The sequence below is a fragment of the Triticum aestivum genome, chromosome 6A, assembly GCF_018294505.1.
Source record: "Triticum aestivum cultivar Chinese Spring chromosome 6A, IWGSC CS RefSeq v2.1, whole genome shotgun sequence".
NCBI classification, from domain to species: Eukaryota; Viridiplantae; Streptophyta; class Magnoliopsida; order Poales; family Poaceae; genus Triticum; species Triticum aestivum.
In genome coordinates this window covers 359,775,407-359,786,568 of record NC_057809.1, presented here as the reverse complement: position 1 = coordinate 359,786,568, position 11,162 = coordinate 359,775,407, and positions in this window count along the sequence as shown.

The following is an 11,162-nucleotide window of genomic DNA, read 5'->3' as shown; positions in this document are numbered from 1 at the left end:
AGCAATTTTTATTGCTTGCACCGATGACAACTTACTTGATGGATCTTACTCAATCCATAGGTAGGTATGGTGGACTCTCATGGCAAAACTGGTTTAAGGGTATTTGGAAGCACAAGTAGTATCTCTACTTGGTGCAATGAATTTGGCTAGCATGAGGGGGAAAGGCAAGCTCAACATGTTGGAGGATCCAAGACAATATAATTTATCTCAGATGTAAGAAAACATAACCCATTATGTTGTCTTCCTTGTCCAATGTCAACTCTTTAGCATGTCATATTTTAATGAGTGCTCACAATCATAAAAGTTGTCCAAGATAGTATATTTATATGTGAAGACCTCTCTTTCTTTATTACTTCCTATTAATTGCAACGATGACCAAAACTATGTTTGTCAACCCTCAATAACTTTTATTCATCATACTCTTTCTATGTGAGCTCATTACTCTCCATAAGAGTCACATGATCTCTTTGTTTCTTTTTATTTATTTCTCTTTTCTTTTATTCACATAGGATAATGGAAAAATAATCAAGCCCTTGACTCAACACTAATCTTTATTATATAGCTCAAGGACTCGATTACATAGAAGGATAATAAAGCAAAACTCACAACTGGATCATACTAAGAACTTTTATTCTACTAGATCAAGATATTACCAAAAGGATCGAACTAAGAAAAACGGTAAAGATAAAAGTGATGATGATATGATACCGGGGCACTCCCCAAGCTTGGCAGTTGCCAAGTGGAGTGCCCATACCAGACACTCAATTCTTCTTTGTTGGAGGAGATGGTGGTGATTTTGTTGATGGCGTAGGCTTGTCGTCCTTCTTCCAAGGCATAGGCTCACCATCATAGAAGGATGACCGAGTCTCCGGGATTCTCAAATCTGCAGCCAAACTCATCCTTTTGAATCTATATTCATACTCACAGTTTTGGTTTTGCAGGTCATAGATCTGAGCTTGAAGGTGCTCGATTTTCTCGTGAAGCTTGAAGATGGTCTCCCCGATGTTGTCGGCATCCAGCTTGTGTTTGCTGGTGAACTCTGTGATCATCATGTAGTCGGAGTTGAGTCCATGCTCCACCATCCCCTGACACTTGAAAACTTGTTGCTCCATTGCTTCGAGCCTCATCTCCATGCTCCCGTTCCCCTTTGGTCCCTGAGCGTCATGGATGTGCAGCAACCCATCACGCATCTCAATGGTTTGAGGGTGTCGCTGCACCTCCGCCAGGTAAGGGTTGATGACCTTCTCGAAGAACTTGTCCTTGGGAGCACTTGGAGACGTCATGATAATCTAGATCTGTCAGAAAAACAGCTCGAAACAAAGACAGAAGAGTTTTGCGTGATACTGGAGTCAAAACCCCCGGGAGGTTATATAATGAATTTTTACCGACCAAAATACGTGTCCTATAAGAAAACGGAGTCCGGAGAGCACACGAGGTGCCCACGAGGTAGGGGGGCGCGCCCAGGGGGTAGGGCGTGCCCTCCACCCTCGTGGAGACCTCGTGTCCTTTCCGGACTGCTGCTTATTTTTCTATTTTTCTAAATATTCCAAAACGGAGAAATATTGCCTTAAAAACTGTTTTGGAGTTGGTTTACTTACCGTACCACATACCTATTCCTTTTCGGAGTCTGAAACGTTCCGAAAGTGTCCTTTATGTATTCCTCCGGGGTTATGGTTTCAATAACATTGGTTTCAACATTTATAGGATTACCTGAGATATAGTGTTTGATTCTTTGACCGTTCACCACCTTCGGATTTGTGCCTTCGAAGTTGTTGATTTTTATGGCACCGGAACGGTAGACCTCCTCGATAACGTAAGGACCTCCCATTTAGAGAGAAGTTTTCCTGCAAAAAATCTTAAACGAGAGTTGTATAGCAATACATAATCACCTACATTAAACTCACGCTTTTGTATCCTTTTATCATGCCACCTTTTAACTTTTTCTTTAAACAACTTGGCATTTTCGTAGGCTTGGGTTCTCCATTCATCAAGTGAGCTAATATCAAATAACCTCTTCTCACCGGCAAGTTTAAAATCATAATTAAGTTCTTTAATAGCCCAATAAGCCTTGTGTTCTAGTTCGAGAGGTAAGTGACATGCTTTTCCATAGACCATTTTATACGGAGACATACCCATAGGATTTTTATATGCAGTTCTATAGGCCCATAATGCATCATCAAGTTTCTTGGACCAATTCTTTCTGGACCTATTAACAGTCTTTTGCAAAATTAATTTGAGTTCTCTATTACTCAATTCTACTTGACCACTAGACTGAGGGTGATAAGGAGATGCAATTCTATGATTAACATCATATTTAGCAAGCATTTTACGGAAAGCACCATGAATAAAATGTGAACCACCATCAGTCATTAAATATCTAGGGACTCCAAACCTTGGAAAAATAACTTCTTTAAGCATTTTAATAGAAGTGTTATGATCAGCACTACTAGTTGGAATAGCTTCTACCCACTTAGTAACGTAATCAATAGCAACTAAAATATGTGTATAACCATTAGAGGAAGGAAAAGGTCCCATATAGTCAAAGCCCAAACATCAAATGGTTCAATAACAAGTGAATAATTCATAGGCATTTCTTGACGTCTACTAATATTACCAATTCTTTGACATTCATCACAAGATAAGAAAAACTTACGGGCATCCTTGAAGAGAGTAGGCCAATAAAAACCAGATTGCAGTACCTTATGTGCAGTTCTATCTCCAGCATGGTGTCCTCCATAAGCTTCGGAGTGACACTTGCATAGGATCTGTTCCTGTTCATGCTCAGGTACACAACGTCTAATAACACCATCTACTCCTTTATAAAGATGTGGGTCATCCCAAAAGTAATGCCTCAAATCATAGAATAACTTTTTCTTTTGCTGGTATGTGAAACTAGGTGGTATAAACTTAGCAACAATGTAATTAGCATAATCAGCATACCATGGAGCAGTATGAGAAGTATTTATGACATTTAATTGCTCATCAGGAAAGCTATCATCAATAGGTAGTGGGTCATCAAGCACATTTTCTAACCTAGACAAGTTGTCTGCAACGGGGTTCTCAGCTCCTTTTCTATCAACAATATGTAAATCAAATTCTTGAAGCAAGAGAACCCATCTAATAAGTCTAGGTTTAGCATCTTTCTTTTCCATAAGATATTTAATAGCAGCATGATCAGTGTGAATAGTTACTTTAGAATCAACAATATAAGGTCTAAACTTATCACAAGCAAATACAACTGCTAAGAATTCTTTTTCAGTAGTAGCATAATTTCTTTGAGCATTGTCTAGAGTTTTACTAGCATATTGAATAACATTTAGTTTCTTATCAACTCTTTGTCCTAGAACAGCACCTACAGCATAATCACTAGCATCACACATAATTTCAAAGGGTAAATTCCAATCAGGTGGCTGAACAATAGGTGCAGAGATCAATGCTTTCTTAAGTATTTCAAATGCTTCTACACAATCATCATCAAAGACAAATGGTATATCTTTTTGTAATAAATTAGTCAGAGGCCGAGAGATTTTTGAGAAGTCCTTAATGAACCTCCTATAAAAACCGGCATGACCAAGGAAACTTCTTATACCTTTGATGTCCTTGGGACATGGCATCTTTTCAATAGCATCAACCTTGGCTTTATCAACTTCAATACCTCTTTCAGAAACTTTATGCCCCAAGACAATACCTTCATTAACCATAAAGTGGCACTTTTCCCAATTCAAGACAAGATTAGTTTCTTCACATCTCTGCAAAACTCGATCAAGGTTGCTCAAGCAATCATCAAAAGAAGATCCATAGACGGAAAAGTCGTCCATGAAAACCTCACAAATCTTTTCACAAAAGTCAGAGAATATAGCCATCATGCATCTTTGAAAGGTAGCAGGTGCATTACATAAACCAAAAGGCATACGTCTATAAGCAAAAGTACCAAAAGGGCATGTAAAAGTAGTCTTTGATTGATCTTTGGCTGACACATGTATTTGAGAGAAACCATAATAACCATCTAGAAAGCAAAAATGTGTATGTTTGGATAATCTTTCTAGCATTTGATCGATAAAAGGTAAGGGGTAATGATCTTTTTAGTAGCCTTATTTAATTTGCGGAAATCAATTACCATCCTATAACCAGTAATAATTCTTTGAGGAATCAATTCATCTTTATCATTAGGAACAACAGTAATACCTCCCTTCTTAGGGACACAATGGACATGACTTACCCACTTACTATCAGTAACGGGATAAATTATACCTGCCTCAAGGAGCTTTAGTATCTCCTTTCTTACCACTTCTTTCATTTTAGGATTCAGTCGGCGTTGATGATCACGAACTGGTTTAGCATCTTCTTCCAAATTAATTTTATGTTGACATAGAGTGGGACTAATGCCCTTAAGATCATCAAGAGTATACCCAATAGCAGCACGGTGCTTCTTCAGAGTTTTTAATAATCTCTCTTCTTCATGTTCTGAAAGGTTAGCACTAATAATAACAGGATATATCTTTTCTCATCAAGATAAGCATATTTAAGAGTATCAGGTAACGGTTTAAGCTCAAACACGGGATCACCCTTGGGTGGAGGAGGATCCCCTAGGATTTCAACAGGTAAATTGTTTTTCAGAATAGGTTCCTGTTTAAAGAATACTTCATCTAATTCCCTTCTTTCATTCATAAACATATCATTTTCATGGTCTAGCAAATATTGTTCTAAAGGATCACTAGGAGGTACGGCAATAGAAGCAAGACCAATAATTTCATCCTTACTAGGTAATTCTTCTTCACGGTGTTGTCTACTAAATTTAGAAAAATTAAATTCATGAGTCATATCATCTAAACCGACAGTAACAACATCCCTTTTGCAATCTATGGTAGCATTAACAGTATTTAAGAAGGGTCTACCAAATATAATGGGACAAAAACTATCTTGTGGGGAACCAAGAACAAGAAAATCAGCAGGATATTTAGTTTTCCCACACAAGACTTCAACATCTCTAACAATTCCCATTGGTGAAATAGTATCTCTATTAGCAAGTTTAATTGTGACATCAATATCTTCTAACTCAGCAGGTGCAATGTCATGCATAATTTCTTTGTATAAGTCAATAGGTATTGCACTAGCACTAGCACCCATATCACATAAGCCATGATAACAATGATCTCCTATTTTAACAGAAATAACAGGCATGCCTACCACAGGTCTAGGTTTATCTGTATCACGGGGTTTAGCAATTCTAGCAGTTTCATTACAGAAATAAATAACATGCCCATCTATATTATCAGACAAGAGATCTTTAACAATAGCAATATTAGGTTCAACTTTAACTTGCTCAGGAGGTGTATATGTTTTAATATTGCTTTTACGAACCACAGTTGAAGCTTTAGCATGATCCTTTATCCTAACAGGGAAAGGTGGTTTCTCAACATAAGAAGTAGGAACAATAGGATCATTATAAGTAATAGTCTTTTCTTCAACTTTAATAGGTGCAGCTACTTTTACTTCTATGGGAGGATGATATTTAAACCACTTCTCCTTGGGGAGATCAACATAAGCAGCAAAAGATTCACAGAAAGAAGCTACTATCTCAGAGTCAAGTCCATATTTAGTGCTAAATTTACGAAAAATATCGGTATCCATAAAAGATTTAACACAATCAAAACTAGGTGTCATACCTGACTCCTTACCATTGTCGAGGTCCCAATCTTCGGAGTTGCGTTTAATTCTTTCCAATAAATCCCATTTGAATTCAATAGTCTTCATCATAAAAGAGCCAGCACAAGAAGTATCAAGCATGGTGCGATTGTTACCAGAAAGCCGAGCATAAATTTTTGAATAATCATTTCTCTTGAGAGCTCATGATTGGGGCATGAATATAACATTGATTTAAGCCTCCCCCAAGCTTGAGCGATGCTTTCTCCTTCGCGAGGCCAAAAATTATATATATAATTGCGATCACGATGAACAAGATGCATAGGATAAAACTTTTGATGAAATTCCAATTTCAATCGTTTGTAGTTCCAAGACTCCATATCATCACATAGCCTATACCATGTCGATGCATCTCCCCTCAAAGATAAAGGGAAGACCTTCTTCTTAACAACATCTCCGGGTACACCTGCAAGCTTAAATAATCCACAAACTTCATCCACATATATTAGATGCTCATCAGGATGTTTTGTTCCATCTCCTAAAAAAGGATTAGCTAGCAGTTTTTCTACCATACCCAAAGGAATTTCAAAGCAAGCATTTTCATTTTCAGTAGGTTCAGTAGGTTGAGGAGCAACTCTTTGCTCTACTGGTCGGGGTGAAGATACCCCGAACAAGCCCCTCAGAGGATTACTTTCCATAGTAACAAGTGACAGTAAATTTCAGCACACTATATAAATTTTTCCTTACCAAATTCCACCTACCAAAGGCGCTTCACTCCCCGGCAACGGCGCCAGAAAAGAGTCTTGATGACCCACAAGTATAGGGGATCTATCGTAGTCCTTTCGATAAGTAAGAGTGTCGAACCCAACGAGGAGCAGAAGGAAATGATAAGCGGTTTCCAGCAAGGTATTCTCTGCAAGTACTGAAATAAGTGGTAACAGATAGTTTTGTGATAGGATAATTTGTAACGAGCAACAAGTAACAAAAGTAAATAAGGTGCAGCAAGGTGGCCCAATCCTTTTTGTAGCAAAGGACAAGCCTGGACAAACTCTTATATGATGTAAAGCGCTCCCGAGGACACATGGGAATATCGTCAAGCTAGTTTTCATCACGTTCATATGATTCGCGTTCGGTACTTTGATAATTTGGTATGTGGGTGGACCGGTGCTTGGGTGCTGCCCTTACTTGGACAAGCATCCCACTTATGATTAACCTCTATTGCAAGCATCCGCAAATACAACAAAAGTATTAAGGTAAACCTAACCATAGCATGAAACATATGGATCCAAATCAGCCCCTTACGAAGCAACGCATAAACTAGGGTTTAAGCTTCTGTCACTCTAGCAACCCATCATCTACTTATTACTTCCCAATGCCTTCCTCTAGGCCCAAACAATGGTGAAGTGTCATGTAGTCGACGTTCACATAACACCACTAGAGGAGAGACAACATACATCTCATCAAAATATCGAACGAATACCAAATTCACATGACTACTAATAGCAAGACTTCTCCCATGTCCTCAGGAACAAAAGTAACTACTCACAAAGCATAAACATGTTCATAATCAGAGGGGTATTAATGTGCATATAGGATCTGAACATATGATCTTCCACCAATTAAACCAACTAGCATCAACTACAAGGAGTAATTAACACTACTAGCAACCTACTAGCACCAATCCCGGACTTGGAGACAAGAATTGGATACAAGAGATGAACTAGGGTTTTGAGATGAGATGGTGCTGATGAAGATGTTGATGGAGATTGCCCTCTCCCGATGAGAGGAGCGTTGGTGATGACGATGGCGATGATTTCCCCCTCCGGGAGGGAAGTTTCCCCGGCAGAACAGCCCCGCCAGAACCCTAGATTGGTTCCGCCAAGGTTCCGCCTCGTGGCGGCGGAGTTTCGTCCGAGAAGATGGCTTATGATTTTTTCCCATCAAAAGAGTCCATATAGCAGAAGATGGTCACCGGAGGGCTACCAGGGGTCCCACGAGGTAGGGGGGCGCGCCCAGGGGGTAGGGCGCGCCCCCACCCTCGTGGGCAGGGTGTGGCCCCCCTGGTGAAGTTCTTGCGCTCAATGTTTTTTATATATTAGGAAAACATCATCCGTGAAGTTTCAGGACTTTTGAAGCTGTGCAGAATAGGTCTCTAATATTTGCTCCTTTTCCAGCCAGAATCCCAGCTATCGGCATTCTCCCTCTTTATGTAAACCTTGTAAAATAAGAGAGAATAGGCATATGTATTGTGACATAATGTGTAATAACAGCCCATAATGCAATAAATATTGATATAAAAGCATGATGCAAAATAGACGTATCACCTGGATGGCCCTCTCTCTCTCCACTAAGGCCCATGTGGCCCATTAGTTCTCCCGGGGGGTTCCGGTACTCCGGTTTTCTCCGAAATCACCCGAAACATTTCTGGTGTCCGAATATAGCCGTCCAATATATCAATCTTTACGTCTCGACCATTCCGAGACTCCTCGTCATGTCCGTGATCATATCCAGGAATCTGAACTACCTTCGGTACATCAAAACACATAAACTCATAATATCGATCGTCACCGAACGTTAAGCGTGCAGACCCTACGGGTTCGAGAACTATGTAGACATGACTGAGACTCATCTCCGGTCAATAACCAATAGCGGAACCTAGATGGTCATATTGGTTCCTACATATTCTACGAAGATCTTCATCGGTCAAACCGCACAACAGCATACATTGTTCCCTTTGTCTTCGGTATGTTACTTGCTCGAGGTTCGGTCGTCGGTATCTCAATACCTAGTTCAATCTCGTTACCGGCAAGTCTCTTTACTCATTCCGTAATGCATCATCCCGCAGCTAACTCATTATTCATATTGCTTGCAAGGCTTATATTGATGTGCATTACCGAGAAGGCCCAGAGATACCTCTCCGATACTCGGAGTGACAAATCCTAATCTCGATCTATGCCAACTTAACAAACACCATCGGAGACACCTGTAGAGCATCCTTATAGTCACCCAGTTACGTTGCGACATTTGATAGCACACTAAGTGTTCTTCTGGTATTCGGGAGTTGCATGATCTCATAGTCATAGGAACATGTATAAGTTATGGAGAAAGCAATAGCAACAAACTAAATGATCATCGTGCTAAGCTAACGGATGGGTCAAGTCAATCACATCATTCTCTAATGATGTGATCCCGTTAATCAAATGACAACTCATGTCTATGGTCAGGAAACATAACCATCATTGATTCAATGAGCTAGTCAAGTAGAGGCATACTAGTGACACTCTGTTTGTCTATGTATTCACACATGTACTAAGTTTCCAGTTAATACAATTCTAGCATGAATTATAAACATTTATCATGATATAAGGAAATATAAATAAAAACTTTATTATTGCCTCTAGGGCAAATTTCCTTCATTTCGTCCTGGAAAAAATCATAAGCAATCTTTCGGGACGAAGCGCCGCCGCCACGAGGCAGAACCTTGGCGGAACCAATCTAGGGCTCCGGCGGAGCAATTCTGCCGGGGAAGCATCCCTCTGGGAGGGGGAAATCATCACTATCGTCATCACCATCGATCCTCTCATCGGGAGGGGGTCAATCTCCATCAACATCTTCACCAGCACCATCTCCTCTTAAACCCTAGTTCATATCTTGTATCCAATCTTTGTCCCAAAACCTTAGATTAGTACCTGTGGGTTGCTAGTAGTGTTGATTACTCTTTGTAGTTGATGCTAGTTGGTTTATTCGGTGGAAGATCATATGTTCAAATCCTTTATGCATATTAATACCCCTCTGCTTATGAACATGAATATGATTTGTGAGTAGTCACGTTTGTTCCTGAGGACATGGGAGAAGTCTTGCTATAAGTAGTCATGTGAATTTGGTATTCGTTCGATATTTTGATGAGACGTATGTTGTCTTTCCTCTAGTGGTGTCATGTGAACATTGACTACATGACACTTCACCATTGTTTGGTCCTAGGGGAAGGCATTGGGAAGTAATAAGTAGATGATGGGTTGCTAGAGTGACAGAAGCTTAAACCCTAGTTTATGCGTTGCTTCGTAAGGGGCTGATTTGGATCCATATGTTTCATGCTATGGTTAGGTTTACCTTAATACTTCTTTTGTAGTTGCAGATGCTTGCAAGAGGGGTTAATCATAAGTGGCATGATTGTCCAAGGAAGGGCAGTACCCAAGCACCGGTCACCCACATATCAAATTATCAAAGTAACGAACATGAATCATATGAGCATGATGAAAACTAGCTTGACGATAATTCCCATGTGTCCTCGGGAGCGTTTTCCTTTATATAAGAGTTTGTCCAGGCTTGTCCTTTGCTACAAAAAGGATTGGGTGATCTTGCTGCACCTTATTTAATTTTATTACTTGTTACCCGTTACAAATAACCTTATCACAAAACTATCTATTACCGATAATCTTAGTGCTTGCAGAGAATACCTTATTGATAACTGCTTATCATTTCCTTCAGCTCCTCGTTGTGTTCAACACTCTTACTTATCGAAATGACTATGATAGATACCCTATACTTGTGGGTCATCAGTCAAATTCCTCAAACTTGTTCTTTTTGCAAAAACTTCTGAGAACACATATGACCTCTCCAAATTCTTCGCACCTATACTCTATTCACAGGTACTCATGTCCGCTGCTGAATCACTAGGTTCTCATCAACTTAAGTCATTTGCAGCGTTCCTCGAAGACAAATTGCATACCTCTTCAGAGAACTCAATTGTTCAAAATCCCCAGATGAAGAAAATGGCAGATGGCAAGAAACCTCAGAAGGGAGGCAAGAAACTGGAAGTAAACACAGTGTTTGAGATCCCTGATGACATTTGTGAAGAGTATTGCACTCCTAATGAAGCCAAGCATGGCAAGGAGAACAAGAATCAGCGCAAGGTGCGCATACAAAGGATTGAGAGGAGATGGGAACAAGAATGGAGGGAGTACAGATATGTTACTCCTAAGTACATGAAAAAATTCGCTCTACACACTCCTTGCCCAAGACCTCCATTGGCACCTGGCCAAATTGCTGATCCCACCAGTCTCAAGCGCAGTGAGGACTATCCTGATGAATGGGCCAAGCGGCAAGCAAAACTGGCCAAAATGGCTAAGGAAGCAGTGAGGAAATTCAACGAAGACTCTACTGCTGCCGCTACCGAGGCCTCTGCAAGCAAGCCTAAGAAGGCTATGACAAAGAAGCCAACTGGCAAACCACCAAGTTCCTCAGCAATGCCCTCACGGCCCATCTCGTCTATGCCCTCAAGGCAAATTCCAAGATGCTCCAGTTCCTCCTGTTGCAAAGCCATTAGTTGCTCTGACAAAGTCCTCGACACCTATGCATCTCGCCACTTGCCAAAGGACCATAGGCATCTCAATTGCCTCAGGAGCCTCGGCAAGATCTTCAGCTCCTCCACAATCCTCAACATGCCCAACCTTGCTGAAGACCAAGGCTACTGCTGGACGAGGCTCTAGACCAAGTCCTCATAAGAAGCAGGTTGCCTT